We start from the raw sequence: 22,415 nt of genomic DNA on the forward strand, positions 1-22,415 counted from the left end.
TTCTAAGTCATGTCTATCCTGTCCATTAGGTGGAAATCTAGGAATGCATACATATGTGCATTAAAAGACATGTACAAGTCTGCTCATTGCAGGATTATTGATAATACCCTGCAAATGGAAACAACTTAAATGTCCTTCAACAAAAGAATGGATAACTCAATTCCTGTATATTTAATAAAACATAAGACACCAAAATGCTTCCGTTGATATAAAGCTCAAAAGAGGTAAAGATAACTCATTTGCTAGAAATCAGGACAGTGATTACCTTTGGGAGAAGGGAAGGTATAGTAATTGAGAAGTTTAGAAACAACATTCTAATGAAGAGAAAAGGAGTATTGGAAAGTAACACATAATGATGTAAATGATTCTGAAGTGAGTTTATAGCATTCATGTGGAACGATCTACTGAATGATGTTTTGTATTTATTCTACTATTAACTCTATTATAGAAGAACCCAGACTGTAGGTTTGAATATGCTACACAACTGCTTGCTGTGTGACCTTTAACAAGTCATTTAACTGTCTGTGTCTCATTTTTCTCACTTATGAAATACAGACAATAATTATACCCACTGCATATGTTTGTTATGAGGATGATATGGTTTGGCTGTGTCCCCACCCAAATCTCATCTTAAATTCCCTCATGTTGTAGGGGGTACCTGGTGGGAGGTAACTGAATCATGGGGGCAGGATTTTCCTGTGCTGTTCTTGTGATAGTGAGTAAGTCCCATGAGATCTGATGGTTTTAAAAAGGGAATCTTCCCTGCACAAACTTTCTCTGCCTGCTGCCTTCTACGTAAGATGTGACTTGCTCTTCCTTGCCTTCCACCATGATTGTGAGGCCTCCCAGCCGTGTGAAACTGTAAGTCCAATAAACATCTTTTTTTTTTAACAAATTGCCCAGTCTTGGGTATGTCTTTATCAATAGTGTGAAAACAGACTAATTCAGTAAATTGGTACCAGTAGAGTGGGGTGCTGCTGTAGATACCCAAAAATGTGAAAGCAACTTTGGAACTGGGTAACAGTTTGAGGTTGGAACAGTTTGGAGGGCTCAGAAGAGGACAGGAAAATGTGGGAAAGTTTGGAACTTCCTACAAACTTGTGGAATGGCTTTGCCCAAAATGCTGATAGCAATATGGACAATAAAGTCCAGGATGAGGCAGTCTCAGATGGAGATGAGGAACTTCTTAGGAACTGGAGCAAAGGTGACTCTTGTTATGTTTTTGCAAAGAGACTGGCATTTTGCCCCTGCCCTAGAGATTTCTAGAACTTTCAACTTGAGAGAGATGATTTAGCATATCTGGTGGAAGAAATGTCTAAGCAATAAAGCATTCAATAGGTGACGTGGGTGCTGATAAAGGCATTCGGTTTTATAAGGGAAGCAGAGTGTAAAAGTGTGGAAAATCTGCAGCCTGACAATGCAATAGAAAAGAAAATCCCATTTTCTGAGGAGAAATTCAAGCTGGCTGCAGAAATTTGCATGAGTAACAAGGAGCCGAATGTTAATCTCCAAGAAAATGGGGAAAATGTCTCCACAGAATGTCAGAGACCTTTGCAGCAGCCCCTCCCATGACAGGTCTGGAGGACTAAGAGGAAAAAGTGGTTTTATGGGCCGGGCCCAGGGTCCTTGTGCTATATGTAGCCTAGGGACTTGATGCCCTGCATCTTAGCTGCTCCAGCACTGGCTGAAAGGGGACAACATAGAGCTCAAGCTGTGGCTTCAGAGGGTGCAAGTCCCAAGCTTTGGCAGCTTCCACGTGGTACTGAGCCTGCAAGTGAATAGAAATCAAGGATTGAGGTTTGGGAACCGCCGTCTAGATTTCAGACATATGAACACGCCTGGATGCCCAGGCAGAAGTTTGCTGTAGGGGTGGGGACCTCATGGAGAACCTCTGCTAGGGCAGTGCAGAAGAGAAATGTGGGGTTGGAGTCCCCACAGGGTCCCTACTGGGGCAGTGCCTAGTGGAGTTGTGAAGAGGGCCACCGTCCTCCAGACCGCAGAAGGACAGATCCACCGAAATCTTGTACCATGTGCCTGAAAAAGCCACAGACACTCAATGCCAGCCCATGAAAGTAGCCGGGGAGGCTATATCCTGCAAAGCCACAGGAGTGGAGCTGCCCAAGACCATGGGAACCCACCTCTTAAATCAGTGTGGCCTGGTTGTGAGATATAGAGTCAAAGGAGTTCATTCTGCAGCTTAAAGATTTGACTGCCTTGCTGGATTTCAGACTTGCATGGAGCCTGTAGTCCCTTTGTTTTGGCCAATTTCCCCCATTTGGAATGTGTATACCTGTACCTCCATTATACCTAGGAAGTAACTAAGTTGCTTCTGATTTTACAGGCTCATAGGCAGAAGGGACTTGCCTTGTCTTGGATGAGACTTTGGACTGTGGATTTTTGACTTAATGCTGAAACATGTTAAGACTTTGGGGGACTGTTGGGAAGGCATGATTGGGTATGAAATGTGAGGGCATGAGATTTGGGAGGGGCCGGGGTGGAATTACATGGTTTGATTGTATCCCCACCCAAATTTCATCTTGAATTCCCCCATGTTGTGGGAGGGAACTGGTGGGAAGTAACTGAATCATGGGGGCAGGTTTTTCCATGCTATTCTAGCAATAATGAATAAGTCTCATGAGATCTGATGGTTTTAAAAAGGGGAATTTCCCTGCATACGCTCTCTCTTTGCCTGCTGCCATCCATGTAGATGTGACTTGCTCCTCCTTGCCTTCAACCATGATTGTGAAGTCTCCCCAGCCATGTGGAACTGTAAGTCCAATAAACTTATTTCTTTTGTAAATTTCCCAGTCTGAAGTATGTCTTTATCAGCAACATGAAACAGACTAATACAGAGAATTAAAATGAGTTAGTATTTTTAAAGCAATTACAACAGTGCCTGACACACACAGCATTATACAAACCAGAATCAAAGAGATTTAAACAGAAGTATCTTTTATTTTAATCCTAGCAATAATCAATTAAAAAATATAATACAGGAGTTTCGTTTCTGGGTAGGATGCAAAATGTCACAGCAGTGGAAAACATCACATAATTATAAAAATGCTGCTTTTAAAGACATCAGAGAATTGCAGAAATAATAATGATTAAGTGAAATAAAATTCCAAACAGGAGGAAACTTTCCAGAGTAAAACTGATAATGTCCAGCTTTTCCTACCAAGCCACCTCACTGTGTGTGTTTGTTGATTTTGGGCATAGGCTGAGTATTAACTTTACTAGGTAGACAACCTCTGCTAAGGAAGAATTAGCCAGAAACCTCTTAAAACATTTAAACTTAAAATTTTGAATAAACTCAAGCTCATGGATGTTTTCCTCCTTGGAGCAATTGTAGGTTCTCGTGGTATAAGAAGCCTGCAAAGCTAGACAAAAAGCTTATGAAAGGCAAAATGAAATCTTTTGCATTCTTCATAGTACTTGAAAAACAAAGATATGCTAGGGAAAGAAGTCTGACCAAAGTACAGTGCCTATTTCCCGTCAAAGTATTTGCTAGTTTTTGAGGCTATATTGGTTAGGCTGGAGACAAGAGAGCTGGGCTGCAGCCTATGAATATTAGAGCTAAACCTCCTAGTGTCTTCCATGACTGAGGGGATGGAAAACCCACCATGTTCTTAGCCCAGCTGTAATCCAGCTCAATTCCTGATAGGACTGTAGTAATTGATTTCTCACACTTTCTGCCTACAGTAGAAAGAGGAATGTTCTATGATGAAGTCATCTGTGGCCAATATGAGTCTTTTACATGTAACATAAAATTATTAAAAATTACTTGATTTGCCAGAAAGTAGAACCCAAAATTGAGAGGAAAAAACAGACCAAAAAGCCCCAAAAGAGATGCATTGAAAGTTGACAGCCAAGAACTTTCAAGTAAACTATGATTAATATGTTCAAGAAAATAGAAAAAAATAAACAAAATGGATGAAATGCTACAGAATATCACCAGAGCACTGGAATCTAAAAAAGTTTAATGGACATAATAGAAGGAAAACTACAAAGTTCATCAGGGTTAAATAATGCAAACATAGGTAAAAGGGAAAAACACTACAGAACACAGGAATACTAAACTCTAAGATAGATCAACAACAATAAAAAAAACCTTCACAAACGGATGCAGAGAAAGTAAACAACAAGAAAAAAGAAAAGAAGAAAAATATAAAAAGCCACCAAACATGTGGGACACACTCAAAAGTATAGTATAATTGGATTCCAGAAAGAGAAGATAGAATAGGAAGAAGCAGTAACCAAAAATAATGTCTAACAATTTCCTCAAATTAATGAAAGATATGAATAAAAAGGCAATTACTGAAGAGAGGGGTGGAGTGAGATGGTGGAACAAAAAGCTCCACCAATTGTTGCCTCCGCCACCCTCTGCAAATACACCAATTTAACATCTACACTAAAAAAACACCTTCGTAAAACCCAAAACGCAGGTGAGCACTTACAGTACCTGGTTTTAACTTCATATTGCTAAAAGAGGCACTGAAGACACAGAAAAAGTTTTGAATAGTCAACAGGACCCTGGTCCTATCCTGTGGCAGTGGAGGTGTGGTGCAGAGTGTTTCTGTGCCCTGAGGAGGAGAGCAGGCAATTATGAGGCATTGAACTCAGGTCTGCCCTTGTTATAGCAGAAAGCAAAACTGGATAAAACTCAGCTGATCATCCCTAGGCGTAGGGGAATTGCTGATCCCAGCAATCAGAACTTGAGTTCCTGCAAGCCTCACCAGCTGGCACTAAAATGCTCTGGGGCAGCAAATAAACTTCAAAAGCAACTGAGGCCACAAGGACTGCAACAATTAGGTGAGTCCTAGGGCTGAACAGGGTCCACTGACAGTGGACTGGGGGTGGGGAGGGATTCGATCTACTGAGACACCATCTAAGGGAGTACTGACATCACCCCTCCCCTAACCCCAGGATGTACAGTTTGTGGCTCCAAAAGAGACCCTTCCTTCCACTTGAGGAGAGGAGACAAAGAGTGAGGAGGACTTTGTCTTGCAGTTGGGATACCAGCTCAGCCACAGCAGGATAGGGCACTGGTCAGAGTCATGAGGTCCCTGTTCTAGGCTCTAGCTCCTGGACATTTCTAGATACACCCTGGGCCAGAAGGGAACCCGCAGCCTTGTAGTGAAGGACCCAGTCCTAGTAGGATTCATCAACTGCAAACTAAAGAGCCCTTGGGCCCTAAATAATAAGCAGCGATACACAGGTATCAAGGGCTTGGGTGAGATGGTGAGACTTGCTGGCCTCAGGTGAGATTCTGCACATTCCCAGCTGTAGTGGCTATGAGGCAAAACTTCTGCTTGAGAAAAGCAGAAGGAAAAGTGAAAGGTACTTTGTCTTGCACCTCGGGTACCAGCTTGGCCACAGGGGATTGAGCATCAAGTGGGCTCGGGATTTTCAGGAACTGCCTCTTGGATGACATTCTGGGACACACCCTGGGCCAGAGTATAATACTCCCCTGAAGGGTGAGTTCAAGACCAGGCAGCATTCACCACAGACTTACAGAAGAGCCTTTGGGCCTTAAGGAAATATCTGAGGTAGAATGGCAGTACTCCCCGTACACCTGAGATGGTGGTGGCCATGGGGTTAGGTTCCTCTGCTTTTGGAAAGTGAAGGGAAGAGTGCAAAGGACTATGTCATGTGGTTTGAGGGCAAGCTCGGCCATACCACAACAGAACACTAGGTGGACATCTAAGGATTTTACTTTGGTCCCTGGCTCCTGGATGGTACCCATGGACTCACCTAGGGCCTAGGGGAACTTGCTGCCCTGACGGGGAAAACAGGCCCTGCTGGCTGTGTAACTGGCTGATTGTAGAGTTGCAGGGCTTTGGGAGAACATAGATGGTAGCCAGAAAGTGGTTACAGCAGGACTTGAGCAAGACCCAATGTGCTGGCTTCAGGCCTGATCCAGTGCAGTCCTAGAGGTGGTAGCCACAAGAGTGCTTGTGTTATACCACCACCAGCTCCAGGTAGCTCAAGGAGAGAGAGGGAGAGGGAGACGGAGAGGGAGAGAACATAGAAGGTAACCAGTAAGTGGTTACAGCAGGACTCGAGCAAGACCCAACGCTGTGCTGGCTTTAGGCCTGATCCAGTGCAGTCCTAGAGGTGGTGGCCTCAAGGGTGCTTGTGCTACACCACCACCAGCTTCAGGTAGCTCAAGGAAAGGGAGGGAGGGAGGGAGGGAGGGAGGGAGAGAGAGAGAGGAGACTCCTTTTGTTTGGGAGAAAGGAAGGGAAGACTACAATAGTCTGCTTGATAATCCAGAGAATTCTTTAGGATCTTGTATAAGATTATCAAGGTGGTACCTTTACAAGTCTGTAAGAACCTCAGTGTTACTGGGCTTGGGATGCCCCCTAAAGCTTATAACATCCATGTCCTTTCACAATACTTGGAAAGCCTTCCCAAGAAGGACGAGTACAAATGAGCACAGACTGCAAAGACTATAGTAAATACCTAACTCTTTAATGCCCTGACACAGATGAACATCTGCAAGTATCAAGACAACCCAGGAAAACATGACCTCACCACATGAACTAAATGAGGCACCAGGGTCCAAACCTGGAAAAACAGAGATTTGTGGCCACTGAGACAGAGAATACAAAATAGCTGTGTTGAAGAAACTCAATGAAATTCAAGACAAGACAGAGAAGAAATTCAGACTTCTATCAGATAAATTTAACAAAGAGAATTAAGCAACTAAAATGAAGCAACAAGAAATTCTAAAGCTTAAAAATGTATTTGGCATACTGAAGAGTACATCAACGTCCTTTAACAGCAGAACTGATTAAGCAGAAGAAAAAATTAGTGAGCTTGAATACAGGCTGTTTGAAACTACACAGAGGAGACAAACGAAAAAAGAATAAGAAACATGCCTATACGATCAAGAGAATAGTCTCAAAAGGGCAAATCCAAGAGTTACAGGCCTTAAAAAGAGGAGATACAGAAAGAGATAGGGGTAGAAAGTTTATTTAAAGGGAAAATAACAGAGACCTTCCCAAACCTAGAGAAAGATATCAATATCCATTGTAGAAGAATGGTATAGAACACCAAGCAGATTTAACCCAAAGATTATTTAATATCTCATGGTATTTAGTATTCAAACTCCCAATAGTCAAGGATAAAGAAAGGATCCTAAAAGCAGCATGAGGAAAAAAAAAAACACACACACAAATAACATACAATATAGCGCCAATACTTTTGGCAGCAGATTTTTCAGTGGAAACCTTATAGACCAAGAAAGAGTGGCATGACATATTTATAGAGCTGAAAGAAGAAATCTTTCATCCTAGAATAGTATATATTTCAAACACGAACAAGAAATAAAGACTTTCCCAACAAAAGCTGAGGGATTTTATCAACACCAGATCTGTCCTACAAGACATGCTAAATAAAGTACTTCGATCAGAAAAAAAGCAGTAAGTAAACACCTGAAGGTACAAAACTCACTGGTAATAGTAAGTACACAGAAAAATACAGAATATTACAACACTGTAACTGTGGTGTGCAGACTATTCTTATCTTAAGTAGAAAGACTAATAAACCAATTAAAAATAATAATTATAAAAATTTTTGAAGACATAGTCTATATAATAAGATATAAATAGAAAAAGCAAAAAGCTAAACAGTGGAGGGACAATGTTAAAGTGTAAACTTTTATTAGTTTGTGGCTTGCTTGCTTGTTTATGCAAAAAGTGTTAAGCTGTTATCAGGTTAAAATAATATGTTATAAGATAGTATTTGCAAGCCTCATGGTAATATCAAACGAAAACACATACAATGGAGAGAAAAAAATAAAAAGCAAGAAACTAAGTCATATCACCAGAGAAAATCATCTTCACTAAAGAAAGACAGGATGAAAAGACCACAAAACCATCAGAGAACAAATAATAAAATGACAGGAGAAAATCCTTACTTATCAATAATAACATTGAATGTAATTACACTAAATGCTTCCATTAAAAAACACAGACTGGCAGAATGGATGAAAAAACAAGACCCATTGATCTGTTGCCTACAAGAAGAAAAAACAAGACCCATTGATCTGTTGCCTACAAGAAGAACACTTCACCTACAAAGACACCATAGACTGAAAATAAAGGAATGGAAAAAGATATTTCATGCCAATAAAAACAAAAAAAGAGCGGGAATTGATATACTTATATCAGATAAAATAGATTTCAAGGCCAAACTATTAGAAGAGACAAAGAAGTTCACTATATAATGATAAACAAGTCAATTCAGCAAGAGGATATAAAAATTTTAAATATGTATGCACCCAATACTGGAGCACTCACATAAATAATGCAAATATTACTACAGCTAAAGAGAGACAGGCCCCAACACAATAGTAGTTGGAGACTTCAACACCCACTTTAAGCATTGGAAAGATATTCCAGAAACAAAATCAACAAAGAAACATCAGATTTAGTCTGCAGTATAGACCAAATGGATCTAACAGATATTTACAAGTCATTTTACACAATTGCTGTAGAGTACACATTCCTCTCCTTAGCACATGGAACAGTCTCTAGATTAGACCATATGTTAGCTCACAAAATATGTCTTAAAATATTTTTAAAAAACTGAAATAATATCAAGCATCTTCTCTGACCACAATGAAATAAAACTAGAAATCAATAACAAGAGGAATTTTGGAAACTATACAAATATATAGAAATCAAACAATATGTTCCTGAATGGCAGTGGGTCAATGAAGAAATTAAGAAGAAAACGGAAAAATTTCTTGAAACAAATGTTAACAGAAACAATACATACCAAAACCTATGGGATACAGCAAAAGCAGCACTGAGAGGGAAGTTTATAGCCATAAGGGCCTACATCAAAAAAGGAGAAAAACTTCAAACAAGCAATCTAATAATGCATCTTAAAGAATCAGAAAAGCAAGGGCAAACCACACCCAAGAGTAGCAGCAGAAAAGAAATAAAGAGCAGAGGAGAAATAAATAAAATTGCAGTGAAGAAAAAAATATCAAAGATCAATGAAACAAATATTTATGGTTTTTTCTTGAAAAATCAAACAAGATTGACAAACCTTTAGCCACATTAACTAGAAAAAAGAGAGAAGATCCAAATAAATACAATAAAAAATAAAAAAGATGACATTACAATTGATACTGCAGAAATTCAAAGGATCATTAGTGGCTACTATTAGCAACTATACCCAGTAAATAGGAAATTCTAGTAGAAATGGACAAATTCCTAGATATGTGCAACCTAATAAGGTTGAAACATGAAGAAATCTAAAACCTGAATAGAGTAATAACAAGTAATGAGATCGAAGCTGTAATAAAATATCTCCCAGTAAAGAGAAGTCCAAGACCTGATGGCTTCCCCGCTTTCTACCAAACGTTTTAAGAAGAATTAATACCAATTCTATTCACACTATTCTGAAAAACAGAGGAGGAGGGAATACTTCCAAATTCATTGTATGAGGCTAATATTACCCTGATACTAAGACCAACCACACATAAAAAAGAAAACTATAGGCCAATATCTCTTATGAATATTGATGCAAAACTCCTCAATGAAATATTAGTAAAATGAATTCAGCAATACATTAGAAAGATCATTCACCGTGACCAAGTGGGATTTATTCCTGGTATTCAAGGAATGTTCAACATATGCAAATCAGTCAATGTAATACATCATATCAACAGGATGATGGGGAAAACCATACGATCATTTCAATTGATGCTAACAAAGCATTTGATAAAATTCAACATCCATTTGTGATAAAAGCCATAAAAAAATTGGGGAGAGAATGAATATAAATGAGCATAATAAAAACCATACATGACAGACCCACAGCTAGTATCATAATGAATAGGGAAAAACTGATAGCCCTTCTTCTAAGATCTGGTAGAAGACCAGTATGCCCACTGTCATCAGTGTTACTCAACATAGTAATGGATGTTCTAGACAGAACAATCAGACAAGAGAAATATATAAAGAAAATCCAAACTGAAAGGGAAGAAGTAAAATTTTCCTCGTTTGCAGATGATATGACATTATATCTGGAAAAACCTAAAGACTCCACAAGAAAACTATTAGAACTGATAAATTCAGTCAAGTTACAGGATACAAAATCAACACACAAAAATCAGTAGTATTTTTATTTGCCAACAGTGAACAATCTGAAAAATAAATAAAAATAATCCCATTTACAATAGCCACACATAAAAATAAATACCTAGGAATTAATTTAACCAAAGAGCAAAAGATCTTAATGAAAGATTAAGGAAAACCATGATACACTGATCAAATAAAGAGATAAAAAAAAAATATTCCATGTTCATGGATTAGAAGAGTAACTATTGTTAAAATGTTCATAGTACCCAAAGCAATCTACAGATTTAAAACAATCCCTATCAAAATACCAATGCTACTCTACACAGAAATGGAAAAAACTATCCTAAAATTTATATGGAACCACGAAAGACCCAGAATAGCCAAAACTATCCTAAGGAAAAAGACCAAAACTGGAAGGAATCATATTACCTGACTTCAAATTATATTACAAAGCTATAATAACCCAAACATCATGGTACTGGCATAAAAACAGACACACAGATTAATGGAACAGAATAGAGAACCCAGAAACAAATCCACATACTTACAGTGAACTTATTTTCAACAAATATGCCAAGAGCATACACTGGGAAAAAGTCTCTCTTCAATGAATGGTGCTGGGAAAACTGAATACACACACACACACACACACACACACACACACACACACACAGAAACTAGATACCTATCTCTCACCATATACAAAAATCAAATAAAAATGCATTAAAGAATTAAATGTAAGACTCTGAACTATGAAACTACAAGAAAACATAAGGAAAACTCTCCAGGACAGTGATCTGCGCAAAGATTTCTTAACACTCCACAAGCATGGGTAACCAAAGCAAAAATGGACAAATGGGAGTATATCACATTAAAAGTCTTTTGCACAGCAAAGGTCAATCAATAGAGTGAAGAGACAACCCACAGAATGGAGAAAATATTTGCAAGCTACCTATCTGACAAGGGATTAATGACCAGAATATATAAGGAGCTCAATAACTCTATAGGAAAAAAAATCTATTCAATTTAAAAATAGGCAAAAGATTTGATATAAATGGCAAATAGGCATATGAAAAGGTGCTCAACATAATTAACCATCAGAGAAATGAAAATCAAAACTACAATATAATCTTACCCCAAGTAAAATGGCTTTTATCCAAAAGACAGGAAATAAGAAATGCTGGTGAGAATGTGAAGAAAAGGGAACCCTTGTACACCACTGGTGGGAATGTAAATTATTACAACCACTATGAAGAATAGTTTGGAGGTTTCTTTAAAAACTAAAAATTAAGCTAGCATATGTTCCAGAAATCCTACTGTAGCATTAGTTGTAGCATTAGTATACTGGTGGGTATATACTGGGGAAAAAAAAAGGAAACAATATATCGAATAGATATTTGCACTCCCGTGTTTGTTGCAGCTGTGTTCACAACAGCTAAGATTTGGAAGCAACTTGTGTCCATCAATAGATTAACAGATAATATGGTTCTTATACACAGTGGACTATAACTCAGCCATAAAGAAGAATAAGATTCAGTCATTTGCAACAACATCAGTGGAACTGGATGTCATTATGTTAAGTGAAATAAGCAAGGCAAACTTAAAACAATGCAACGCATGGAATTAGAGGGTAGAAAGATGGTTACCAGAGGCTAGAAAGGGTAGAGGGGGAGAGGGTAAGGTGGAGGTAGGGATGGTTAGTAGGTACAAAAAACAGAATGAATGACTAAATCCTAGTATTTGATAGTAAAACAAGGTGAGTATATACAATAACTTAATTATCTATTTAAAAACAACTAAAAGAGTACAATTGGATTGTTTATAACAGCAAGGATTAATGCTTGAGGGGATGGATACCCCATTTCCATGATGCGACTATTATTCATTGTATGCCTGTATCAAATATCTCATATACCCTATAAATATATACATTTATTATGTACCCACAAAAATTAAAAATTAAAATTAAAAAAGCAATTATTCATATCATAAATGGTAAAAGTGATTATTATTAGTAGAAACTATAATGGATGGATGACGAAATATACCCTTGGGTAGTCCTTAAAAAAACCCAAACCCCTAAAACACATTCAAAGAATATGTAACAAGTTAATTGAAGAAAAAAACTGAATAATAAAAGCTACTCTACTAATCTAAATTAAGGCAAGGAAGTAAGAGAAAAGGGAAACCAGTGGGCTAAATAGAAAGCAAACATTGAGTTATTAATAATTATAACAAATGAAAACTGTCTAAATATACTGAGTGCAAAACAAGTTTCAGGAAAGAAGTACAAAAATGTCTACAAGAGTCATTTATATTTTAAATTTGATGACAAGGGTGAAATCAGAATGATGAAAATAGATTATTGTGAAAGCACCAAGCAAAATAGACTGGTTGTAGCATTAGTATACCCAAAAAGTAGCTTATAAGGCAACAAATACTATTAGAGATAAAAAACATTTCAGAATGATAAAAGTGTCAATTCAAATACACAGATATAAAAATATTGTCAATACCCAATAAGATAGTGCGCCTCTCTATCTATCTATATTTTTATTTTATTTAATTTTTTGAGATGGGGTGTTTCACTACGATGCCCAGGCTGGACTCAAACTATTCACTCAAGTGATCCTCCTGCCTCAGCCTCCAGAGAAGCTGGGATTATAGCATGTGCTACTGTACCTGGCAAAAAACATACGAAGTAGAAGTTGACTGAATTCAAAGAAAAAATAGACAAATCCACCTAAACAGTGGTTAGATATTTTTGTATACCTCTCTTAGTAACTGATAAATTGATAAAATTAATAAAAATGTAAAATGTCTGAAAACCATAAGAAATAAATTTGTCCTAATGTACATATATGCAACAGTAAACCAACCATTGCCAAATGTCATAGACCTCTTCAAGAGCAAATGTTAACAATTACCAAAGTAGACAATCTACTGGGCCATAAAGGAAGTTTCAGAAATGTTAATGAACTCAAATCACACAAAGAAAAAGTATTAAGCACTTCTTCTGTTTTTTTCTACATTAACTGTATCAATTCATAACTAAATAATAGTTAAAGGGAAGCACCTTTAATAGAAGTATACAAACTGATAAACAATTTCAATTATATATTTTATTTTTCTTTTGTTTGTTGTTTCCATGTGTGTTAGTCCATTCTTATATTGCTGTAAAGAAATACCTGAGACTGGGTCATTTATAGAGAAAACAGGTTTAATTGGCTCACAGTTCTGCAGGCTGTACAGGAAACAAGATGATGGCATCGACTAGGCATCTGGGGAGGCCTCAGGAAACTTAACATCATGGCAGAAGGCACATCTTACATGGCCAGAGCAGTAGTATGAGAGAGCAAGTGGGAAGGGGCTACACACTTTTAGACAACCAGATCTCTCAAGAACTCACTCAATATCACAAGAACAGCACCAAGGGGATGGTACTAAACCATTCATGAGAAGCTGACCTCATGATCCAATCACCTCCCACCAGGCCCCACCTCCAACACTGAACATGAAATTTAGGTGTGGACACAGATCCAGACTATATCAGCATAATATATACTCTTTTTATCCTTTTAATTTCAATCCATATGTATCTTATCCATGTGTATCTTTGAATACACAATATATCCACTGCAGACAGCAGGCAGATGGGTCTTTAAAAATATTTGTTATTCAGTCTGACAACGTATGCCTTATTGAATTGTTAAATCCATTCACATTTAATGATATTAATGATATACCTGGATTTACATTTGCCATTTTTATCTATGTTTTCTATACGTCTCTTACTGGTTCCTTTATTCCCCCTTAATGTTTTCTTTTACATGAAGTGAATATTTTCTAGTGTAATATTTTAATACCCTTTTTTTTTACCATATTTTTGGAGTTATATTCTTAGCTAGAGTTTTACCATGAATACCTTATCGGAATCTACTTCAACTATATATGAACTTAATTCCATGAAATATAGAAATGTTACTACTAAATAGTTCTATTCTCTCTTCTTTTTGTGTCATTACTACACATACAACATATGTACTACACATTACTACACATACAACATATGTACTACACATACTACATACATACTACTTATATATACATACTACTTATGTATATATATTATGTAAAGGTGCTTCCCTTTATTATTTAGTTATGAATTGATACAGTTAATGTAGAAAAAAACAGAAGAAGTGCTTAATACTTTTTCTTTGTGTGATTTGAGTTCATTAACATTTCTGAAACTTCCTTTATGCCCAGTAGATTGTCTACTTTGGTAATTGTTAACATTTGCTCTTGAAGAGGTCTATAACATTTGGCAATGGTTGGTTTACTGTTGCATATATGTACATTAGGACAAATTTATTTCTTATGGTTTTCAGACATTTTACATTTTTATTAATTTTATCAATTTATCAGTTACTAAGAGAGGTATACAAAAATATCTAACCACTGTGTATATATAAGTATACACACACAATCACACACAGATATATACATATATGTATACGCACATATGTGTATATACACAGATATATAATTGAGTATGCACATACTCAAAACCCAAGAAAAAACTGCTACAATTATTACTTTATATAATTTATGTCTATTAAAGAAACTGAAAGGAAAGGACAAGAATATATTTATATAGCTTATTATATTAACTATCTTATTTACCATTTCTAGCTTTATTATTTGTTCCTGTGGATTTGACATACCATCTGGTGTTATGTACTTACTCAAATTCAGCTTTGCTGCTACCCGTCTTCTTTGTGCTGTCCCTGTCAAATACATTACATGTCTATATGCTATAGGTTCAACCAATATACATGTATTGTTTAAATTGTTTTTTAAATTAATTGGGAGAAAAAAGACAAGAAATATGCACTTATACTGTCTTCTATAATTGTACAATTAGCTTTACTAGTGTTCCTTGTTTTTGTGTGTATGCATTTGATTCACTATCTCTGGTCAACTTCTTTTAAAGAATTTTTTTAATTTTATTTTTTGTATGGTGAGTCTGCTGACAACAAACTCTGTTTTATTTATTTGGAAATGTCTTTATTTCATCTTCATTTTTTAAAAATAGGATTCCTTGGCTGACTGACAGTTTTTTTTTCTTTTCTTTTTCTGTGCAGTGGTGTGATCATAGCTCACTGAAGCTTCTGCTTCCTGGGCTTAAGTGATCCTCCCACCTCAGCCTCTTGAGTAGCTAGAACTACAGTTGTGCACTAACATACCCAGCTAATTTATATTATTTTGTTTATTTTTTTGTAGAGATGGGGTCTCATTTTGTTACCCAGCCTGGTCTTGAACTCCTGGTCTCAAGTGGTCCTCCTGTCAAAGGTGTTTGAACCTATGTGACTCCATCTTAAACAGGGGCTAGGTAAAACAAGGCTGAGACATATTTGGCTGCATTCCCAGGAGTTACGGCATTCTTACTGATGGAGTTTAGAAATCTCACATTGAATTATAATAATTCCCAAGTGTCATGGGCGGGGCCAGGTGGAGATAATTGAATCAGGGGCAATTTCCCCCATACTGTTCTCATGGTAGTGAATAAATCTCACAAGACATGATGGTTTTATAAATGGGAGTTCCCTTGCACAAGCTCTCTTGCCTGTCACCATGTAAGATGTGACTTTTCTCTTCCTTCTCCTTCTGCCATGATTGTAAGGCCTCCCCAGTCATGTGGAACTGTGAGTCAACTAAACCTCTTTCCTTTACACATTACACAGTCTCTGGTATGTCTTTATTAAGAGCACAAGAATGGACTAATACACTTACTCATAGGATGAGCTAAGGGGTCAGCATAAGGTACAGGTCATAAAGACCTTGCTGGTAAAACAGGCTGTGGTAAAGAAGCCAGCCAAAACCCAGTAAAACCAACATGGCAATGACAGTGACCTCTAGTCGGCCTCACTACTTGTTATACGCGAATTGTAATGCATTAACATGCTAAAAGACCCTCTCACCAATGCCATGACACTTTACAAATGCCATGGCAATGTCAGAAATTACCCTATATGGTCTAAAAAAATGAGGAACTCTCAGTTCCAGGAATTGCCTCCCCCTTTTTTGTAAAACTCATGAATAATGTACCCCTTGTTTAGCACATAATCAACAAATAACCATAAAAGTGGCCAACCAGCAGCTTATGCTGCTGCTCTGCCCATGGGGTAGCGATTCTTTTGTTTATTTACTTCTCTAATAAACTTGCTCTCAATTTATGGATTTTGTCTTAAATTCTTTCTTGTGTGAGATTCAAGAACCCTCTCTTGGGGGCGGGATCGGGACCCTGTTCAGGCAGCATCTCCCTGATAACTCCCAAAGGGACAATACTGAGGAAACCCCTAACCCAAAGGAAACAGACTACAGCACTGATTGACTGACTTTCAGTAAGTGGTGGAGTGCCCGGATAAAGGATGGGATTGGGTTTGAGGCCCAACATGGGAGAGTTAGAGTCTCTTCTAAGACAGAGTGGGTTAAAGGCCCCTCTTGATAAAAGACAAGGATGCTTGACCGAACTTGGGTTCGAGGCCCAACATAGGAAGGTTAGAGTTCCTCCTAAGATTGAGGAGGTTAGAGGCCCCTCTTCGTAAAGTCCATGTGGTTAAAAATGTATTTAGCAATAAAGAATTTTAATTATTATTCTCTTTGGATTAATCTGCCTTACAATCTTTGCTGATGGCTGTTGGTGACAGAATTAGGCATGTACAAAATTATGGGACATGGGGAGGTTTTTTCCTCAACAAAGGGGGAAACTTGAGAGCTGATGAGTCTGGTGAAAAAAAAAAAACCCTTCGCTACTGACAAGTGGCTGCCTGAACTTTTCTTTCAGTATCACTGCAATAGGTGGGCCTTTCTCTGGCTTCCCTCAGCTCCTGAATTCCCTGACCTTCCCTGCCCTGTCACAGGCAGTGCAAACCCTTTCTCTCCTTTCCCTTTCCTATCTTTTCTGTTACACAGGGCAACCATCTTGCCCAGAGACCACATGTTGAAAAGTGTCCTTGGGAGCTTGACCTTGTAATCATGTGGCAGTACCTTCTCTTGGTCTCTACATCCAGGGAATAGGAATTTTGGGGTTCATGTCCTAGTTAGCTCTAAGAATTATCTTGAGCAGTTAAAAGCCATTTGAAACTCAAAATTTACTGCTCTAGGCTTTTTCTGGGAAGGGCAACAGAAACTGCCCAATGCTGTAGCTTAGCAGTTAGAGCTTTGTTTTTTCCCAATAGTGGTCCTGGATTCAGGTTCAATTTTCAGCCTAGGTAATGAGTACTTTCTGGCTAATATTTGGGTGACCTTTGCCATTTGTTGATTCACCTCTCCTCCATGAACCGTCTTAAATTTTCCTTTCTCTGAGCACCTGGAAGGTTACATTTAGTAAAGTTCAAAAGCCAGAAATATTGGCAGTTTGGTGTGGCTAAAGCTGGGTAATAATAGATTTTTAAAAAAACTTTTTAAAAAGAGTGCTATATGGTTAAAAGCTTAATTAAAAGTAAATAATCAAGCTAACAGCCTAGGGAAAAACAGAAGAGGCGCCACAGACCCCATTTGGGGAAAAACCTCTGTTTTCCTCATGAAACCCCAGGAAGTGAAAGTAAACAGATCCCTCTCAAAATCTAAGGTTCTGTTCTGTCTTGAATTACGTTATCTTATGTTTTTGATTTTTCGGGATATCAGAAATTACTTCACATTATGAGAGAACTTTGGTGTGTAATAACTGGGTAGGAAATATACCTTTGGGGATAGCTAATGGCAGTTACGGAAAGATACTCAGCTCTCTGCATGTTTGGATTACAGAAGCATGCTCCTGGCCACTTGGAAGGTATGGTGATGTCCCCACTCCCCACTGAGAGAGAAGATTCTCATGGGGATGGGCTAATCACAGAATGGGCTAATTGGCTTCAGATTGCTTTGCAACGAAATGCACAGTAAAATCATCACACAGTCTTGTTCCATAGCATTTCTCTTTTGGGGATCCAGGATTCAGTATAAAACGAGACCCTTAATTCTGGGGACCTGTTTTTGCCTTCCAGCTGAGCCTGGTTATTAGGCCACAGAAACTGCATGCTTTCCTGGCCCTGTTCCTCCAAGGGATCAGCCCTAAAGCCAGTAACTGAATTAAGAAACTGGCAAGTGAAAAACCTTACAACTACTGGATCTTATGTCTGTGTGTGTATTTATATGTGTTGTGTGTATGATGTTTACATATAAAAGAGCTCTAATTAATTGGCTTAAAAATAAATATTGCCAAGAGTTAACATTGTAACGTGTAATTGAGACTACTGAAGAAATAGTTTTACATGCAAAGTGTGTAAGGAAAGTAAGATGTGTTTTTGGTAACAGATTATAAGAAGGCATGGAAATGTGGAATTTTTTGGCTAGATTAAATATTAAAGGATTGTTTTAAGTTAGGATAAAGATGAAGGTTTGAACAAATTGTGGAAGGTTTGTGAAAAATTAATTGTGAAAGAGATTCTGTGTGCGAACATACTGGATAAAGTTAAAGGGGTATTATTCAGTTTTTCTGTAAATTGAACATTGGAATAAAAGCACAACAGGGTTTCTCTCAGAACACTGATCTGCTCTTTAACAAAAACTGTAAAGGGTTATAAAAGATTTAGAAAAATCTTACCTTATGGTAAAACTGATTAAAACTAGATAGGTTTTATTAAGAAGTAGGTTTATTTGGGACGCCAAGGTGGGTGGATCACCTGAGGTCAGGAGTTTGAGACCAGCCTGGCCAACATGGCGAAACCTCCAAAATACAAAAAATTAGCCAGGCCTGGTGGTGGGTGCCTGTAATTACAGCTACTTGGGAGGCTGCTGTAGCACAGTCACTTGAACCCAGGGGCAGAGGTTACAGTGAGCTGAGATCGCACCATTTCACTCCAGCCTGGGCAAAAGGGCGAAACTACATCTCAAAAAAACATAAACAAAAACAAACAAACAAACAAAAAGGAGTGGGTTTAACATTAATAGCACATCAATGCAAAGATACAATGTGGTTTATTTGGTATAAAAATCATACAGGATGCGCTGTCAAATGTGAAATGGTGTTAACTTTCTTTGAGCTGTATTTGTATAAATATGTTACTGGTATGTGTTTCAAAATAATGAGAAACTCCCATAATTCTGATATGATTTAGTGTATGTTGTTAATAATTATAATTATTACATAAAATCATCATATGTCATTGTGTGTTTTAGGGCAATCACAGTCAAAAACACAATTTGTCAATATTTTGTCATTCATAGATTAACTGTTGTCTTGTTTTGATCCTCTTCAAAAGGTGGCTTGTAATCAGCTATAGGACTCTGACAGGTGTTCTTGAATGTAGGTTTCTGATAAGTTTGGAGATTGTGACATTAGAACAGAGGAAAAAACATTCAGTACTCACTGAGAGCTGAAATGTTTGTGAATGTCAAGCACTGCAGGAGTTGACTGAATTGACTAAACTAACAGAAGATTGAAGTAGTCTTTTTTGACTTTTCTTAAAACATTGCTGATCCTTTGTTTTGTTTTTTAGTCAAGGAAACAGTTCTTTTGAGCTACTGACAGCTGTTAACAATTGAGTAAAGTATACTGCTGTGAACAAAATTTGGAGCATACCTGTTTGTCTCTACCTGATTTCTCCAGAAACTGGAAACCATTTGTGAATATTCGTCATTTATGGCAATATAGTTGTTTGCAAAAGTGCAATAAGAATCCTTTTTACTTGTATCAGGACACAGTTGGAGAAACTGGTTCTTTTACCAAAGCTTTGACTGGAATGGCATGCTTTCTTTTAAGGAATCAAATGACATACAGAGCCAATAAAACCCCCCTGGGAAAACTTGTCTCATACTTTGTTTGCACAGTCCCTGTACAGTGTTCCTGACCTGTGGTAATTAAAGAATGTCACTTTCTGACAGGTCCAGTAATTCTGAGTTATCTTGGGACCTCAAGAGGACAGGAACTTACCCAACTCATTGGTATCTGAGGGTAGAAACACATTGCTGGGCTCAGCTTTAAGAAAGTCTTGTCTGAGATTCTTTATCAAACAGAGTTCCATCAAAGCCAATTTTAAAGCCTACGTGAAAAATAATTATTCTTGCTGCACTTTACACAAATAATTAGGCCAAGTATAATAAAGTAGATCATTTTCACCATGATTTGTCTTTAGTAAAAATAGGAGACTGGAGAGAGAAAAATTATGTTTCAAGAACTATGGGACATCTGTTATTAAATTCTAGTCTCATTAGTTGTTTTTGAGTTTTTTTCCTGCAATTTAGAGTATCGCTGCTTATTCCTGTGAACCAATCAGTTATCTCTGGCTGTAGATCAGAAGAAACAAGAGTAATGGGTAATGCAAAAATCTGAATCAGTATCCTAATTCTGGGCATGTATTGGAATCAACCACTAACTTCAGAATATCAGCTTGGTTCCAACAACTGTCCAATTCATGGAAAGCCTTCTTATTTAGTTTACTTGGGATAATTTTGCTTATTTAGCTTAACTCTTGTGGAATATATTACTGTCGTACACTATGTGTAGGAATGCAGAATAAGCTTACTTAATGTTCTCTTATATTGAACACTTGTGTATTTTCCAGTTATCACCTTTTGTTGGCCCTTGACATACTGATGCTTTCTGACATCACTCCTCTTTACCCTGAATACAAGAGACCCTAATAGTCAGGCAGGAATATCATTGCCGCTCTCCAGCCTGAAGAAGTTTGTGCCTCTACAACCCTTAGGATTAAGGGTTGTCTTATAAAAGGGAGGGGGAAAATATATCACAGGCGTTTGAACCAGAATGACTCCATATTGAATAGGAAAGGTAAAATAAGGCCAAGACCTAGTGGGCTGCACTCCCAGGAGTTGAGGCACTCCTACAGGATGAGCTAGGAGGTTGGCAGAAGATACACTGTATATGTACTACTATTTCATGTACTTACTATTCTCTGCATGTCTCATAATTTTAGTTGAAAACTAGACCTGTTATGTAATATACTATAGCAACTCTGGATGCTGATTCCCCTCCTCCTCACCAGGGCTTTTTGTTGTTGTTTGCTTGTTTATTTGTTTACTGAATTGGTGATGCTATTTTAGTTAAGTCTGTTTGTACCCACTGTGAAGTTTCTGATATCATTTCTCAGAGAGCTCAGTCTAGGCACTCACACAGTTACTTGGGGATGACTGTCTGTTTTAGCAGGGCTCTCTTTATCTTTTTCTTTCCTTGATCTCTCTGTTAAGCAATCTGCCTTTTTTTGTTTTTCTACCACACTGGTTTGCTAGACTCCACTACTTTTTGGCTGACTTTTTGCACTATTGTTTTAAACAATGCCCTGGGACATAAACTGCTCCACAGTTGAATCCAATTTAACTCAAAAGAGATAGTTTTTCCGTTCAAATTTTGAGGTTGTTCTGACCCCAAGAGGACTCTTTTCAGTCAACTCTTTCTCAGACTCTTTCTGGTCAACTAGCTGGTTTAGCCTCATTTATAGACTAGTTATATACTTCCTCAGAATTGCTCATCTACCATCAAAATCTCCATTGTGTTAGAGGGTGTCCTTAGCCTTGAACTCCCCAACATTCTCTTTCAAATAAGGTCAGTTCCTTTGGGAAGATAATTGGAACAAACTGTTCTTACGAACTGCCTCTCTTTCTGAACAAAATCTCTGGGCCACTGTTCAAAGTGCTGTGTAGGTATGATAGACTATAGTCTTCTACACTCAACTCTCCTGTTGTGGATGTTCTGTTCTATGAGAAAACTGAATTAAGGGTGACTGGGGCTCCAGTATTCTAATACGGTTGAATCTGGGCTATAGCTTCCATCCTATGGAGAAGGGGTGCTGAGTAGAGCAAGGAAGTCCTGACCTTTTGGCTCCACCCATCAGAAATATAGCCACTGCAAATCAGAACTGAAGTGATGAGAAATGACAAAGGCCTGTTCACCTTAGCGACATATCATATCCCTTACTCGGGTGCTTAGGGGAGAGAAAGCCTCATACTTTAGGTCACACCGGCCCCATGAAGCTTCCATCAAGCTGAATATGAAGAAGGAATGGATCAGGTTGTGGCTAAAGTGCCACAGACTCCGTTTTACCTGATGTTTAGTGGATTTACTTTAATACACTTTTTTTTTCTCATTTGCTGTTGGCCCTTGAAACAATATACAGATACTTTAAGTAGATGTTTCTTTATAATTTTCGTCAGTAATGCTGTTTCATTGGAGAATGGGTTCCTAGAGTTTCTCATGCACAATTTGTAGAAGTGGATCCAGTGACAACCTAATTTTTTTTTTTTTTTTTTTTTTTTTTTTTT

At 37.7% G+C, this 22,415-nt stretch overlaps 1 protein-coding gene across 14 annotated transcripts in view; it reads right to left on the reverse strand.

Annotated features, from left to right (window-relative positions):
* GPHN (gephyrin) overlaps window positions 1-22,415 on the reverse strand; it is a 791,686-nt gene that overhangs the window by 397,330 nt on the left and 371,941 nt on the right. The gene's annotated exons all lie outside the window — the stretch shown is intronic.

Source organism: Trachypithecus francoisi, unplaced genomic scaffold (assembly GCF_009764315.1).
Source record: "Trachypithecus francoisi isolate TF-2019V2 unplaced genomic scaffold, Tfra_2.0 Lachesis_group3, whole genome shotgun sequence".
NCBI lineage: Eukaryota > Metazoa > Chordata > Mammalia > Primates > Cercopithecidae > Trachypithecus > Trachypithecus francoisi.